Source organism: Danio rerio, chromosome 7 (assembly GCF_052040795.2).
Source record: "Danio rerio strain M-AB ecotype USA chromosome 7, GRCz13ab, whole genome shotgun sequence".
Taxonomy (NCBI): Eukaryota; Metazoa; Chordata; class Actinopteri; order Cypriniformes; family Danionidae; genus Danio; species Danio rerio.
Genome location: NC_141027.1, coordinates 23,093,410 through 23,111,474, shown reverse-complemented (window position 1 = coordinate 23,111,474; position 18,065 = coordinate 23,093,410).

Sequence of the window (18,065 nt, the reverse complement as noted above, 5' to 3'; positions counted from 1 at the left end):
TAACTGCTATGTTTTTATTTATATTGTAAGTTTAATTAGTTTAATTAGGCTACTTTTTATCACGTCGTATTGATTTTAATAAGTTGAATAGCTATTTATGCACGTCACATCATTTCAGATCCACACTTTTGTGAAGTTCTTCTAACAGATATTAAATGTATGCTAAACATTTGCTTATAGTTACAAAACATAGGTTATTTGGGTTAATATGCAAAAAACATAATAAACAAAAACATAAAATGCATAATATGAAATTAAACATAAAACATAATATGCAAACAGAACTGAAAGCACCATAAACCTTGATTATTCGCTCACAATAATTTATATCCTTATAAAAGCATTGAGCCCATGCCAGAATGCAATAATGGTCAGAGGAAGGACTGGTTTTAGAGCGTTAAAGTTCTTCCAAAAAATTTGGGCTTGTCTATTTTAAATGATTTTCACCTTTTTCCAAACCCCTGAGACACTCATTTATCTTCAGAACGCAAAGTAAGATATTTTAGATGAAATCCAAGAACTCCCTCATCCTCTATAGACCTTCATTAACTGACATGGGCCTAAGTTGTTTGTTCAGATACAGAGAAAAATATAGAAAATAGTCAAAGAAGGCTGCAAAACACCTTAAGCACCATAAACCTAGATTATTTACTCACAACAATGATTTATGTCCTTATAAAAGCCATCCCTCATTGTGTCAGAGGGAGAACTGGTTTTAAAGGGTTAGTTCACCCAAAAATTAAAAAAAAAAAAATTAATAGAAACATCCAGCTGAGGTTTAAATCTGAAAGTGCACCGTGTTTAAAACTATTGATTATCTAACAAAATAGTCGACTCAGAGTTGAATGAATGAAGTATTTTGTGTTTGGATCTTTTGCCTGAATGCATCAGTGTCGATACGGTACATCATCAATTATGTAGTACCGGATTTGGTCAAATGTGAACATGCCTTTCCCTTCAGATACTAGCAGAGCACAGGCGATCCAACCTGCTGTGTTTGTTCCTGTTATTTCTCTGATGATTTATACAGTATTCTATGCTGCAAAACAGGATTCGCTGTCTATTTGATTTTAAAGGCAGGAGCAGCAGAGACTATTATGTATGGGACTTTGTCAGACTTTGACAGAAACTTTGTCAGTAACTGTTATAGTTCATATGGACCAGTTTCTTCTTCCTCCAGATCATAACATGTAAATGTAATTTAAATTATTGCCTCATTTTGTGTAGTTTGCAAAATATGCACTTAATTGTGTGTCGTAACTTGTAATCATGCTGTGTGGCTTGCAATGACTTATCTATTATAGATCAGAGCTTGTACTGTATTTCTCAGGTTAAATCTTTTTGGGCTGTTCATATATTGCCTCCAAAATCACGTTGAAAACGTGACACGTGCTTCTTCCTTTACCTATTTTTTAAATGCATTTATAAACTCGCGATCCTCTGCCGTTTGTCTTTGCTATGGCCACCATCAGCTGTTCCAACACACGTGGCATGGGGAATTTTCAAAAGAGTTAAACTTTTGCCACTGTGTGGGTTTAGAGTTAAGAGTAGTGTGATATGCTGGTGTTTAACCACATTGCTTTAATGCATTCCTGCATTGAGCTCTCAGATACTCTACTACTTCATCACCTTGTTGGACATTGCTCTACGTCTCGTGCTGAACTCAGTCAACCAATCACAACAGACTGGGTCATTGGACCAATCAGCGCATCACTCAAAGGAGGGGTTTGAGAACAAATGAATCGTTGAACAAATCATATGTTTTTTGACCTTGCATGCATATCAGCCTGTTGTTGCAGACCCCTGAAACCAAAATATGATAATTTATAATGCTCTTTAAATTACTCATCTCGTCTGAAACCCCTGAGACCCTCATTCATCTTCAGAATACACAGTAAGATATTTTAGATGACATCCGAGAGCTCCCTCATCCTCCATAGACCTTTACTAACTGACATAGGCCTAAGTTGCAGAGAAATATATAAATGCAGGGAAATATATATAAAATATAGCTATGAAAACAAATTCAAAGATCACAAAAAAATTCTCAGCTTCTCTGGGTTTAATTGATATATGCTCAAGTGAAATGTTAATGTGTGTTTTATTCTATAAAGGTCTAATAACATGAAAATGACAACTGGTCAGAATATCAAATATTTGTATTTGTTTGTTAATGAAATTGGGTATTTCCAACACAATCTCATGGCAATTTGTAACTTTTTTATTAAGTGGCTAATTTGTATGAATTAATGATATCATTTAGACAATTTTGTATGATTTGCTCATCCCCCAATGACGGTTGGGTTTACAGTGGGGTTGGGTGCCATCCCTCCTTTTCAAAATCATGCATTTTCTACAACTGAACTGTACAAATTAGCCACTAAACTGGCAAAACGTAAAACACTTACTTTTGCTCGTGAGATCATATTCCATCAAATATTAATTTCTTAACTCTTCTGAAGGGGAAACGCTTGAGACCCTAAATGCCCTGAATGATTTTAATTAGAAGTTTATTTGAAATGGTTAGTAATGTCATCATTTATGTCAGCAAAGAAAAGACACTGATGAGGCACAGGGGAATTAGTCACGGGCTCTGGTGATTAGTCACCGAGACAGATGTGCAGACCAGATGATGTTGGGTACACATCATTGACCTCATTCACGTATTTTACATGTCCATTAAACGGATTCATGCATGTATGATAGAGCCATTAGTAAGCTCGGCAGCAAGTCACAGTCTCATTATGCTCTTGGTTGATCTTTTTCACCTCTAACTGACGCAGCTGCTGCCTGCTGTTATGTAACTGCCATGTTTACGTGTCCCATCAGAGCTGCATAGCCTCTCATAACTTGATTAATAATTTTTCGATTGTAGTTAGCTGGCTAAGGTAAACACTTCTGCTCTGTTTTTGAGGTAATTTGTTTCGTAGAGCGTTTGACTCAACAGCATATCCGGCTCAACGCTCTTGCTTTTATTTTTTTGGGAGGAACGATCGTGGATGCGACCCAATTGCCCCGGGAGTCTGTGAGAAAATGGCAGGAAAACCGTTTAAAAAATGATATTCAAATATTGAAAGTCTGTTTCAACACAGATAAACAAGAGGTTGCATGCTGAACATGTGTGAGGTGAAAACCAATGTGCCGCACAAGAGTAATTGGTTCAAAAACAAGCTAAAAAGCATGAGGTTGTCGTGTTTAAATTGATGTCAGCTAAACTGCAAATATTTGATATTCCAATGTTTTAACAGGCAGTCTCATGCTCTTGAATTTTTCACAGAATACATTATGGAATAAATGTCTGCGCTTAAAGGGATAGTACATGCCAAAATGAAAACTTGCTGTTAATTTATTCACCCTCTGGCTTTAGGTATCTAGGTAGGTTAATAGGTAGCTTTTTTTATTTGGCACATAGTTGGCACAGTATGAAAATGCAAATAAAAATCAAAGTTTACCTGGTCTTGTTTTTTATTGCAGACAATACAGCAAACAATGTTTAATGTGTTCCTCATGATTTTTATTCTTTGTTTGTTGTTCTTTTAAAATAAAAACAATTTCCAATTTTTGTTCTTGCAACACATTTCAAAAAATGTTGGGACAGGAGCAATTTAGGGCAAGTAATCAGGTAAATTAGTTTGCGATGACTGGTGATGTAAACAGGGGATTGTCATTATGATTTAGTACAAAAGTAGGATCCAAGAAAAGTCTAGTCTGTTAGGAGCAAAGATGGGCAGAAGATCGATTGTCAACAAATATGTGAGAAAAATATCGACATGTTCAAAACCAATGTTCATCAAAGAAAGATAGGAAGAAATTGGATATTTCACCTTCAACATAATTAAGAGATTTACAGAATCTTGAGGAAATTCAGTTGCATAACAGACAAGAGAGCAAGCCTAAACTGAACTACTGTGATCGCCAATCCCTCAGGCAGCACTTCATCAAGAATGTGATATCAATACATGGGCTCAGGACTACTTTGGCAAACCTTTAAATACCACAATAGTTAGTTACATCCACAAATACCGTCGACTTCTCTGGGCTCGGAGGCATCTGGGATGGACCATCACACAGTGGAAACATGTACTGTGGTCAGATGAAGAAGAAAGTATTTTGTTTTTACTATTATTTTATATGGTATTTTATATATTTTTGTTTTCAACAGAAGACGAGTTTGTAAAAATTTAGAACCACTTGAATGTAAGTTTACAAGTTTTTTTCATGAACCATTAATTTGTTAATTATATTGTAAATAATTTTCAGTTTCATATCTCAAAGCATTGTCAGTATCCATGGGTATTTATGACGCAATCTCACTGCAATTCGTAACTTTTTGATTTAGTGGCTAATTCGAATGAATTTAATTCGTAAAATTTAGTACGATTTGCTTATCACCCAATGATGGTTGGGGTTAGGGGTGGGGTTGGGTGACACGCCTCCTTTTTAAAATTATACATTTTCGAACGACTGAACTCGTACGAATCCACTAAACTAACAAAACGTAAAATACTTACGTTTCCTCGTGAGATCAGGCTGGTATTTCCGGTAACGCTTTCTTTTACAACCCGCAAAGTACCGCGTAAGTACAGTGAAATTACAGTGTACTTTTCTGTACGTACTGTGTAAGTATAATGAACGTATGTGTAGGTATAAGGGAACAAACCGTAATGCTTGGGTAAAAAGGGGGTAACAACCAGATGTTCATCACGAAAATTACCGCGTAAGTACAGTGAAATAACGGTGTACTTTTCTGTACCTATAGTGTAAGTATAAATAATGTTTACGTAAGTATAAGGGAACAAACTGTAATGCTCGGGTAATAAGGGGGTAACAACCAGATATTCAGCATGAAAGGTACCGCGTAAGTACAGTGAAATAAGGTTGTACTTTTCTTTAAATTGCAAAAGAACAAACCATAATGTTTGCGTAAAAGGGGAGTAACAATAAGATATCCATCACGCAAAGAAGTATATTAAGTTTACGATGTACATTTCTTCAAGTATTGTATACATATAAAGAATTATGCAAGGATGGTGACAACCTATTGCTATCTGCGAATGTACTGTATATGCACCTGCGTGAGTACATTAGTACTCTTATTCAGTGCTTGGGTTTTATATGGGGTGTTTAATGAATAAAAGGTTTACAACCTGTGAAATTTTGAACCCTTATTGTATACTGTATGTATTTTAAATCTGCAATTCAATATAAAATATATTTCCATACACTACTTACCTTATGTTTACTCGTCGATCTCACCAAAGCCATCAATGTCTCCATAACTCACTATCAACAAATAACTTTGCATGATATAGGCCTACCGTCAGGGTTCAATGCAGATTAAAACAGGCTCGCATCTTTACTGCTGTTGCACAGGGGGGCTAACTGTTGCATTTCAGTAAATGTATAGCTGATGCTTTATAGAAAAATCTAGTAATTTGGTCTTCAATCAATAAAAACTGCTGCTGTAGTTTACTCTGTTCTTAGTGTTCAAGTATACACTAGTATGTTAAAGTTCAGCTTCTTCCCTCTTTGTTCCCTGTAGTTAAAGGGTAAATACAGTATTTGTTCCCTCCTTGTTCCCTGTACTTACAGGGTAAATACCACATTTGAGGGTTGTAAATTAAAGTGAAGCTTTGTTCCTCCCTTGTTACCTGTACTTACAGGGTAAATACCACATTTGAGGGTTGTAAATTAAAGTGAAGCTTTGTTCCTCTCTTGTTACCTCCTTGTTCCCTGTACTTACAGGGTAAATACCAAATTTAAGGGTTGTAAATTAAAGTGAAGCTTTGTTCCTCCCTTGTTCCCTGTACTTACAGGGTAAATACCAAATTTAAGGGTTGTAAATTAAAGTGAAGCTTTGTTCCTCTCTTGTTACCTCCTTGTTCCCTATACTTACAGGGTAAATACCACATTTGAGGGTTGTAAATTAAAGTGAAGCTTTGTTCCTCTCTTGTTACCTCCTTGTTCCCTGTACTTACAGGGTAAATACCAAATTTGAGGGTTGTAAATTAAAGTGAAGCTTTGTTCCTCTCTTGTTACCTCCTTGTTCCCTATACTTACAGGGTAAATACCACATTTGAGGGTTGTAAATTAAAGTGAAGCTTTGTTCCTCTCTTGTTACCTCCTTGTTACCTGTACTTACAGGGTAAATACCACATTTGAGGGTTGTAAATTAAAGTGAAGCTTTGTTCCTCTCTTGTTACCTGTAGTTAAAGGGTAAATACAACATTTGTTCCCCCCTTGTTCCCTTTAGTTTACAATGTAAAATCTTAAAGGCAGTGAAATAAATATACAAACACACAATATATTTCTTCTTTACTTTGTAACCTTTATTTTAATAAATAAGCATTTTAAAAGACTTCATATTAATCAAACATTGTCTTGTCTATCATTGCCTATACTCATTCATTTTCTCTTCAGCTTTGTCCTTTTGTTAATCTGGGGTCGCCACAGTGGAATAAACCACCATCTTATCCAGCATATGTTTTACGCAGTGGATGCCCTTCCAGCTGCAACCCATCTCTGGGAAACATCCATACACACTCACTCACACGCATTCACTACGGACAATTTAGTCTACCCAATTCACCTGTACCGCATGTCTTTGGACTGTGAGGGAAACCGGAGCACCCGGAGGAAACCCACGCGAACGCAGGGAGAACTCCATGCAGAAACCTTCTTGATGTGAGGAAACAGCACTACCTACTGTGCCACCCAGCTGCAACCCATCACTGGGAAACATCCATACATACTCATTCACACACATACACTACGGACAATTTTACCTTACCCAATGTCACCACATATTTTTGGACTTTTGGGAGCACCCGGAGGAAACCCACGCCAACATGGGGAGAACATGCAAACTCCACACAGAAATGCCAACTGACCCAGCCGAGGCTCGAACCAGCGACCTTCTTGCTGTGAGGCGATTGTGCTACCCACTGCACCTGCCTATACTCAGACAGCAAAATAACACATTATTTCCTTCCCCCTTTTTTTCTGGCATCTCTTGCTTGGCTTCCTCTTCTGCTCTTCTCAGCTTCCACTGAGGACTCTGATGGTATGTGGCTGATGAAATCCTATGGGTCTTGCTGCTCTGCATTTATATAAAATATATAAACAGACAGAAAGGCTTTTAGTAAGCTATAGACATGTTTATTTTCCTGTTTAATGTGTGTGTAGTGGTTGTCCAACAATTTCACACACTAAACATTTACAGATACCATACAGACACTATACATTACTATCAAACAAAAGTACTATCATCAGATCATATGGGAGATTGTGATCATTTATAGCGATAATAATTAAAGCGCAGAGGGGAAAAGGCTTAAATAGTAGGCTACTGTGCTAAAGTCCTAGGCAAACGTTACTAGTAATTGGGTGGGGGGGATATCAAACTGATATATTGATATATCAAACTGGCATGCTACAGAAAATATCAATTTACATTTCCAAACATTAATTTTGTCATTAACTTTGCTGTAATTAACGTATAAAGGGAGAAAATCGTCTGCACAGTCAGTATGACAACAGCCACAGAGATCTGACCTGATCATCATCCAGTCTTTCTGGAATGACATGAAGAAACTAAATCCATAGGAACTTTGGCAACATTTCTAAGATGTGCAAAGTAAACGACAGTAAACATTGGTAAATATTCGCTGCTGGCCGTTTAGATTCGGCCATGAACTAACGTTAATGTTACGCTAAAAACAAATGAAACAAAATAAATATAATCTGGTTAATGCACAATTTCTAATCGTAACAATCGCCTTATTTACTGACAACGATTTACTCACATGTGTTACATGGTGACAAGACGGAGCAATTCCAAACGTCCCAAAAGTCTGAGCAAAACCTCGTGGCGTGCTGCTGCAGTTTGATTCGGATCTTTAGAGGCTTCTTGATTCACAACTCGTTTGAATCAACGAATCAGTAGGCGCGTACCTGAAGTGATACAATATCGCGAGATGGATTCAAATGCACACGGAGCTGTCTGTTGTTCTCGCGATGTTTTGATGTCACACTGATCGGTTTGTTGAAGACGAATCGATTCAACTCTCCGTCCTCCATTCCCAGAATTTCCTGTTCACGGCAGTACAAGGACGGCAGCGCGAGGTAAATAAAACAAGTATTTTTATGACGTTATGTACATAGAAGTGTTTGTTTAGGTTTTTGTTTATATCTGATGTTTGTACCTATTTTTAACAATTACACCCTTTTCACAACACTGTTATGACGCGTTTAACGATCATCAGAATCTAAAATCCTTGAGTTTTTTATATGATTTTTTTATAAAATAACATTTATTTGTATTTACGTATGCATTATATAATATGATTACATGTGCGAGGTGTTTCAAACAGTGTCTATGGTCATGAGTAAATTAGAAGTTATTCTCTGTTCTTGCTGGCGTTATCAGTTTCACACTATTTTTTTATTTTTCTAATTGTCGAGACAACACCATCGTAAAGTTTTCATTTTATTTGAGCAAAGAGGACTAATGATGGGTTAAGACATGTACTTTAATCAAAAACTAACCTTAGGGGTAGTTAACCCAAACGTTACATTTACTTACCATTTAATGAGTGACACAGAATTTAAATATGTACACTGAACTGCAAATAATCTTTACTTCAAAGTCTATACTGCCTGCACATATATTTAAGCCTTTTCCCCTCTGCGCTTTAATTATTATCGCTATAAATGATCACAATCTCCCATATGATCTGATGATAGTACTTTTGTTTGATAGTAATGTATAGTGTCTGTATGGTATCTGTAAATGTTTAGTGTGTGAAATTGTTGGACAACCACTACACACACATTAAACAGGAAAATAAACATGTCTATAGCTTACTAAAAGCCTTTCTGTCTGTTTATATATTTTATATAAATGCAGAGCAGCAAGACCCATAGGATTTCATCAGCCACATACCATCAGAGTCCTCAGTGGAAGCTGAGAAGAGCAGAAGAGGAAGCCAAGCAAGAGATGCCAGAAAAAAAGGGGGAAGGAAATAATGTGTTATTTTGCTGTCTGAGTATAGGCAGGTGCAGTGGGTAGCACAATCGCCTCACAGCAAGAAGGTCGCTGGTTCGAGCCTCGGCTGGGTCAGTTGGCATTTCTGTGTGGAGTTTGCATGTTCTCCCCATGTTGGCGTGGGTTTCCTCCGGGTGCTCCCAAAAGTCCAAAAATATGTGGTGACATTGGGTAAGGTAAAATTGTCCGTAGTGTATGTGTGTGAATGAGTATGTATGGATGTTTCCCAGTGATGGGTTGCAGCTGGGTGGCACAGTAGGTAGTGCTGTTTCCTCACATCAAGAAGGTTTCTGCATGGAGTTCTCCCTGCGTTCGCGTGGGTTTCCTCCGGGTGCTCCGGTTTCCCTCACAGTCCAAAGACATGCGGTACAGGTGAATTGGGTAGACTAAATTGTCCGTAGTGAATGCGTGTGAGTGAGTGTGTATGGATGTTTCCCAGAGATGGGTTGCAGCTGGAAGGGCATCCACTGCGTAAAACATATGCTGGATAAGATGGTGGTTTATTCCACTGTGGCGACCCCAGATTAACAAAAGGACAAAGCTGAAGAGAAAATGAATGAGTATAGGCAATGATAGACAAGACAATGTTTGATTAATATGAAGTCTTTTAAAATGCTTATTTATTAAAATAAAGGTTACAAAGTAAAGAAGAAATATATTGTGTGTTTGTATATTTATTTCACTGCCTTTAAGATTTTACATTGTAAACTAAAGGGAACAAGGGGGGAACAAATGTTGTATTTACCCTTTAACTACAGGTAACAAGAGAGGAACAAAGCTTCACTTTAATTTACAACCCTCAAATGTGGTATTTACCCTGTAAGTACAGGTAACAAGGAGGTAACAAGAGAGGAACAAAGCTTCACTTTAATTTACAACCCTCAAATGTGGTATTTACCCTGTAAGTATAGGGAACAAGGAGGTAACAAGAGAGGAACAAAGCTTCACTTTAATTTACAACCCTCAAATTTGGTATTTACCCTGTAAGTACAGGGAACAAGGAGGTAACAAGAGAGGAACAAAGCTTCACTTTAATTTACAACCCTCAAATGTGGTATTTACCCTGTAAGTATAGGGAACAAGGAGGTAACAAGAGAGGAACAAAGCTTCACTTTAATTTACAACCCTTAAATTTGGTATTTACCCTGTAAGTACAGGGAACAAGGGAGGAACAAAGCTTCACTTTAATTTACAACCCTTAAATTTGGTATTTACCCTGTAAGTACAGGGAACAAGGAGGTAACAAGAGAGGAACAAAGCTTCACTTTAATTTACAACCCTCAAATGTGGTATTTACCCTGTAAGTACAGGTAACAAGGGAGGAACAAAGCTTCACTTTAATTTACAACCCTCAAATGTGGTATTTACCCTGTAAGTACAGGGAACAAGGAGGGAACAAATACTGTATTTACCCTTTAACTACAGGGAACAAAGAGGGAAGAAGCTGAACTTTAACATACTAGTGTATACTTGAACACTAAGAACAGAGTAAACTACAGCAGCAGTTTTTATTGATTGAAGACCAAATTACTAGATTTTTCTATAAAGCATCAGCTATACATTTACTGAAATGCAACAGTTAGCCCCCCTGTGCAACAGCAGTAAAGATGCGAGCCTGTTTTAATCTGCATTGAACCCTGACGGTAGGCCTATATCATGCAAAGTTATTTGTTGATAGTGAGTTATGGAGACATTGATGGCTTTGGTGAGAACGACAAGTAAACAAGGTAAGTAGTGTATGGAAATATATTTTATATTGAATTGCAGATTTAAAATACATACAGTATACAATAAGGGTTCAAAATTTCACAGGTTGTAAACCTTTTATTCATTAAACACCCCATATAAAACCCAAGCACTGAATAAGAGTACTAATGTACTCACGCAGGTGCATATACAGTACATTCGCAGATAGCAATAGGTTGTCACCATCCTTGCATAATTCTTTATATGTATACAATACTTGAAGAAATGTACATCGTAAACTTAATATACTTCTTTGCGTGATGGATATCTTATTGTTACTCCCCTTTTACGCAAACATTATGGTTTGTTCTTTTGCAATTTAAAGAAAAGTACAACCTTATTTCACTGTACTTACGCGGTACCTTTCATGCTAAATATCTGGTTGTTACCCCCTTATTACCCGAGCATTACAGTTTGTTCCCTTATACTTACGTAAACATTATTTATACTTACACTATAGGTACAGAAAAGTACACCGTTATTTCACTGTACTTACGCGGTAATTTTCGTGATGAACATCTGGTTGTTACCCCCTTTTTACCCAAGCATTACGGTTTGTTCCCTTATACCTACACATACGTTCATTATACTTACACAGTACGTACAGAAAAGTACACTGTAATTTCACTGTACTTACGCGGTACTTTGCGGGTTGTAAAAGAAAGCGTTACCGTATTTCCTTGTTTTTTTTGTCTCTTAAAGTGGCCATTGATAAATGGCCAATTTTTGAATCACAAAAGACCACAATTTCAGCTAAAAGTCTTTGTTAATGTTCTATAGGCTACTCTGTCTACACTAATCTGGATAAATTTGAAAAAACTACTTGTTCACATTATTGTTTTCAATTCTTTCTGTCATCCAGAATAAAATGAATGAAAACACCTATAAAACTCATTTAAACACTCAGTTCATTTACTTCTGTCTGTTTGAAATGTTGCAGCAATGTGGATCATGTACAAACTGACATTATTAAAGCTGTCAAAACATCTGCTTTACAAAAGGTGCGTTCGACATGAAGCTCAGCTGCAGCCGGTGATCAACGAGATTAGCCGAGCGCAGGCGGGGCGGAGTTGAAAACGGAGCCGTCAAGACGGACAGCTGGACACTTCGGGACTCAAAGTTGCTGCAGTCATGATGACCGATCACATGGCGTCATCATATTTATTTATTTTTTTGTTATTTTTATTTATAACAACAAAACATTTACAAATAAAACAGAATACAGTCTCTACGAACTGTAGTTCCTTTTTAAACAATAAGAGAGAATTATGAATAAAATATATAACAAATGCATGAGAGAAATAAGAGGAAATGAGAGGTTAATATAAACATAAAAACGAACAGGTCTATTAAATACAAAGCAATAAGCATAAATTCTAGGAGTTAAACATCAATCTTTGAATCTGCTAAAAAAGGGTTTACATAGGCCTATATGTACATTTATAGATATAAAAATTTCCCATGTAAAAAGCAAAACAAGGTGTTTTGATTAGGTCTTAATAAATGACATTATTTTGGATGATGAATGAATTTTCAAAAAAGCATTTTAATCCAAAAAGATTGTGTTGAACAGAACAAAAGGTAAAATAAGTGAGCTATGTAGAAGTTTCCCAGAAAGAGCAGGTAGCCTTTAAACTGCTAGACAGGAAATAAAATATATATTTATATTATAATAATAAAACCATTTTATAATAATTTAATAAAATAGTTCTTTACTTTAATTTGTTAAGAGAGCTTTAACGTGGCAGGATCAATGATGATGATTATTTTATTTCAAGTCTGTAAGACTTATTTGAGTTCATATTTAGGTTATTCACTAAAATATACACTAAAATATATCCTTTAAATCGTTCATGGAGATGAATGCAGTAAATAGTCTTTATAAAAAAGTTAAAAATAAACCTGTGCAAACAAGCTAACCTTTATAACCAGATTATTTAACAAAAGATGATTACTGCAGTAAAATATTGGTAGTCTTTTAATAAGCAAGATGTGTACAGGATAGAGAGGGTGTGAAAAGTGAATTGTTTGTTTTAAAACTTCTGAATCGGAATTTGTCCAATTATAAACCCGAAATACACGTGTTTGTTGTCATGTGGTGAACTCGGCCAATCGTGTAATATCGGTGTCGTCATCAAAGCTCCTGCAGTCGCTCTTCAGAAGCTGCACGGTCTGAGTTTGCCGTCTGATCTCGGAGCGCTGTCGCGGTACTTTGATGCCACATGTGACAGTCACGTGGCGTCGGCGCAGCATCAATCCGGACAAGATTTCTAACCAGAATGCACCGCTTTAAGACAGATTTCGATCGATCTGCGCAGCGCTGCATGAAGTCGAACGCACCTAATAGGTGCGTTCGACATGAAGCTCAGCTGCAGCCGGTGATCAACGAGATTAGCCGAGCGCAGGCGGGGCGGAGTTGAAAACGGAGCCGTCAAGACGGACAGCTGGACACTTCGGGACTCAAAGTTGCTGCAGTCATGATGACCGATTACATGGCGTCATCATATTTTTTTGTTATTTTTATTTATAACAACAAAACATTTACAAATAAAACAGAATACAGTTTCTACAAACTGTAGTTCCTTTTTAAACAATAAGAGAGAATTATGAATAAAAGATATAACAAATGCATGAGAGAAATAAGAGGAAATGAGAGGTTAATATAAACATAAAAACGAACAGGTCTATTAAATACAAAGCAATAAGCATAAATTCTAGGAGTTAAACATCAACCTTTAGGCTAATACTTCTTGTTTGAATATGCTAAAAAAGGGTTTACATATATGTACATTTATAGATAGAAAAATTTCCAATGTAAAAAGCAAAACAAGGTGTTTTGATTAGGTCTTAATAAATGACATCATTTTGGATAATGAATGAAATTTCAAAAAAGCATTTTAATTAAAAAAGATTGTGTTGAAAACAACAAAAGGTAAAATAAGTGAGCTATGTAGAAGTTTCCAAGAAAGAGCAGGTAGCCTTTAAACTGCTAGACAGGAAATAAAATAGATATTTATATTATAATAATAAAACCATTTTATAATTATTTAATAAAATAGTTCATGGGGATGAATGCAGTAAATAGTCTGTATAAAAAAGTTAAAAATAAACCTGCGCAAACAAGCTAACCTTTATAACCAGATTATTTAACAAAAGATGATTACTGCAGTAAAATATTTGTAGTCTTTTAATAAGCAAGATGTGTGCAGGATAGAGAGGGTGTGAAAAGTGAATTGTTTGTTTTGAAACTTTTGAATCGGAATTTGTCCAATTATAAACCTGAAATACACGTGTTTGTTGTCATGTGGTAAACTCGGCCAATCGTGTAATATTGGTGTCGTCATCAAAGCTCCTGCAGTCACTCTTCAGAAGCTGCACGGTCTGAGTTTGCCGTCTGATCTCGGAGCGCTGTCGCGGTACTTTGATGCCACATGTGACAGTCACGTGGCGTCGGCGCAGCATCAATCCGGACAAGATTTCTAACCAGAATGCACCGCTTTAAGACAGATTTCGATCGATCTGCGCAGCGCTGCATGAAGTCGAACGCACCTATTGATACCTGAACTAGTCACATGACTGTGTCACATGACTAAAATGCGTCATTGTTTTTGAAAGCCTCCGTTTTCACAGTCCACACTGCAACATGAAAACAGCGATTTTAAATTTTCTTCAAAAGTCTGTGTGGACGGAAGGAATAAAACAGAGAGAAAAAAATTGTGTTTTTAAACGAAAATGTAAATGTCTGAATAAATTAAATTGTTCTCTGATATCTACTTAGTATGCATCTTCAAAACATCTCCAGAAATGGCATTATATGTTTATTTATTACTCCACAAATTACCCCTATAATCAGTAGCTCCATATTGACCATATTTGGACTGGTCGTGAATATTAATTAGCTCTATTCTGACAGCTCTCGTTGTTCCCTCCCCTTTTAACTTTTTTTTCCAATTAGCCTCAAGAAGAACACAGATATTATCTTTAATTTAAACCAAAATGTGTTTTAGGACAGAATATCACATAAATATGATACATTATTCAACAGATGGCTCCTCCATTTTCACTCTGCCAGATTTTCATGTGTTGGCCCTCTAATCCCAATTAATAAAGTCACATTTTTATCCACAAATATTTAAGCATCCTGATTACAAATGGCAATTATTTAGCTGTAAACAAATCAGTTGCCACTTCTAATCAAGATTTCCACATTGTTCCTGGATTCAGACCAAAACATTTGAAGGCAGAACCCCCAGCTTCCAATCGGTCAGTGATCAAAGTGTGCTGACCGCTGATAGCAATGTGCACAGAAACATGCCATTTGGGACCTTAACGCACAAACATCAATGAGTGGAATATAACAACAAGGATTAGAAACATCAGCCTTTAAAGCCTTGAGGACAAGCAATCAGCATTCTGCCATCCCAATGAGCGAGTCAAGAAGACTTATGCTAATCAAAGGCAGTCTTTCCCCCTTTCAATCCACTTCTGACGCACACGTGACAAACTCGCAGGAAGAAAAAAAAAAGAGCAAACAGAAGCAGGTCCGAGAGGTTTGTTATTCGCCGTTGGCCGTGATGGATTGGCCAGACTCACAGCTGTGACTCGAGCTGCATCCAAAAACGACCAGCAGACGTCACAGAGGATGTTTGGACATCAGAATCGCCAGACAATCTCTTCAGATAAACAAGAGTGGTTTTCTACATTCAATAATCACCGGGGATGAGTGCGATCGAGGTTATTTGTTATTTTTTAAAGGCGCTATGATTGAGTGAGGTTGGAAAGACATGCGGTTGAATGCAGACGCACATGATCGATGGTGACGATGATGGAGGATCTGGCAACACGATGCCTCCTACTGGTTAAACTGTGAAATGTTGAGGTTAGTTCACCCAAAATGAACATTCTTTCCTTGTGTACTCGACATGAAACAGTTTTTGGGCAAATCTGAGGTTTCGGTTTCTCTGATTAAAGTTTAACTACGCAAAACTCTGATGCTTTAAAAAATGTAGGCCTATCTACATGAATCAAGTGGTTTAATCAGTGTATTAAAGAGACAACCACTTCATATTATGAACAGATTCATTTAAAGAGAGAATTCACCCCCAAAAAAGAAAATTATGTCATCATTAACTCACTATTTAAACTCAAAAGAAGATATTTTATAAAAATGATAGAAACCTGTAACACTGATAGCACCGAGTTTACTGCTATGGAAGACAATGTTTTTAGTTTTCCCTTAACACATCTTTTGGGTTTGACAGAAGAAAGAAAATAATAAAGATTTGGAACCAAGGTAAAGGTTTGGAGAGTAAATTGTAATTTTTGGGTGAACTATCCCTTTTTATGCTCTTTTATGAACATAAACAAAAGCTTAAAGAGATATTTCACCCCCAAATAAAAATGTGCTCCATCTGATGCGGTTCCAAACCCTTTTTAAAAGTATTTGTTGAACATTAAAATATAAATTCTAAAGGAAGCTGAAAACCTGTAAAAATTGATTGGAAAAACAAATACGATGGAAGTCTGGTTACAGGTATCCAACATTTTTCAAAATATCTTCTTTTGTGTTCAAGTGAAGAAAGTCAAACAGGTTAGGAACAAGTGAAGGGAGAGTAAATGATGAAATTTTCAAGTTTTAAAACAAAAATCTGTTGGAAAATGTGTGGCTTTAATAAAGCAAAGCATACAAATACATTATGGAAATGTTTAAACATTTAGGTGTATTGGTCAAAAAATTCATAAGTGATTAGAGAATATGTTCCATATCCCCACTGAATTCACATTTGAGCCTCACAAATCCTATGTTTAAAGAAAAACAGATTTTTACCAGCCTGTAACCAGAAAATGATTACAACTCAACATACCTCAAAATAGTGACTGGTTTAAAGTAGTTTTTAGGAAATCTACATGATGGAAAGGCAAACATTGAACCCTCTGAAGTCTGAGGAATTCTGAGGAATTTAATGAGACCTGGAGTAAACGGGTAAAATATTTATTTTCCATTAAGGCCAACTTAATATAGTCTAGTATAGTCAGAAAAAGCAGAATATTTTTTATGAGAGAACAATAGTGAAAATAGAAAACTGTAAATTGAAAAATATAAATATTAACATAGAAAAGCTGTCAAATGTACCATCCTCACAAATTCATTTGTATATTTATGGGGAGTAAAAAAACAAGTGGGTTTGGGATTGGGTACCACATTATGGGCTAAGAAATAAATACCCAGCTAGATTAGAAATTAAAAAGCAACAAATCTGTATTATCAGATTTTACTTTGATTAAAAACAAAAATGAATTGTATAAGTTTAAAAAACATTCTTAATATATTTGAGTCACTAATGTTATTTACTTATTAATTCCTACATTTTCTGGATTCTCATATTTAATTGTTTTGTACACTACCTGACAAAACTCTCGTCACCTACCCAAGTTTTAGGAACAACAAATAATAACTTGACTTCTAGTTGATCATTTGGCATCAGAAGTGGCTTATACGAAAGGCAAAGGCCAGATGATGCTTACTTTTCAAAATAAAATATGATCATGCTTTGATTTTTAATGATTTGAACAGAACAGTAAGGTCAAGAAAAAAAAGTCTAGTCATTTAACAGTATAGAATATAAATTCATGCTTAGGTGGAAAAAGAATAAATATTGTGTCTGACTCCCATGAGTTTGACGACTGCATCCATACATCTCTGCAATGACTTAAATAACTTATTTATAGAGTCATCTGGAATGGCAAAGAGAGTTCTTGCGGGACTTCCAGAGTTCATCAAGATTCTTTAGATTCATCTTCAATGTCTCCTACATCTTACCCCAGACATGCTCAATAATGTTCATTTCTGGTGACTGGGCTGGCCAATGCTGGAGCACCATGATCTTCTTTAATTTCAGGAACTTGTGTGATGTGGATGCTGAAGTATGAGAAGGAGCACTATCCTGCAGAAGAATTTGCCCACTACTGTGGTTTGTAATGTAATGGGCAGCACAAATGTCTCGATATGTCAGGATGTTGATGTTGTCATCCACTTTGCAGATCTCTCGCACGCCACCATCATACATAGGTCTTCTGCAGTTCTTGTAATGATTGAGATGCTGTTCAACAGATGACTCATCTAAAAAAATCGACCTTCTGCCACTTTTTCAAATGATCAACTAGAAGATATTATTTGTTGCTTTTACAACTGTGATCGACAACAGGACTTTCCAGGTAGTGTATATCCAAATATAAAAAAGAAGCTCTGAGTAAAGGTAATAAATGTCAAAAT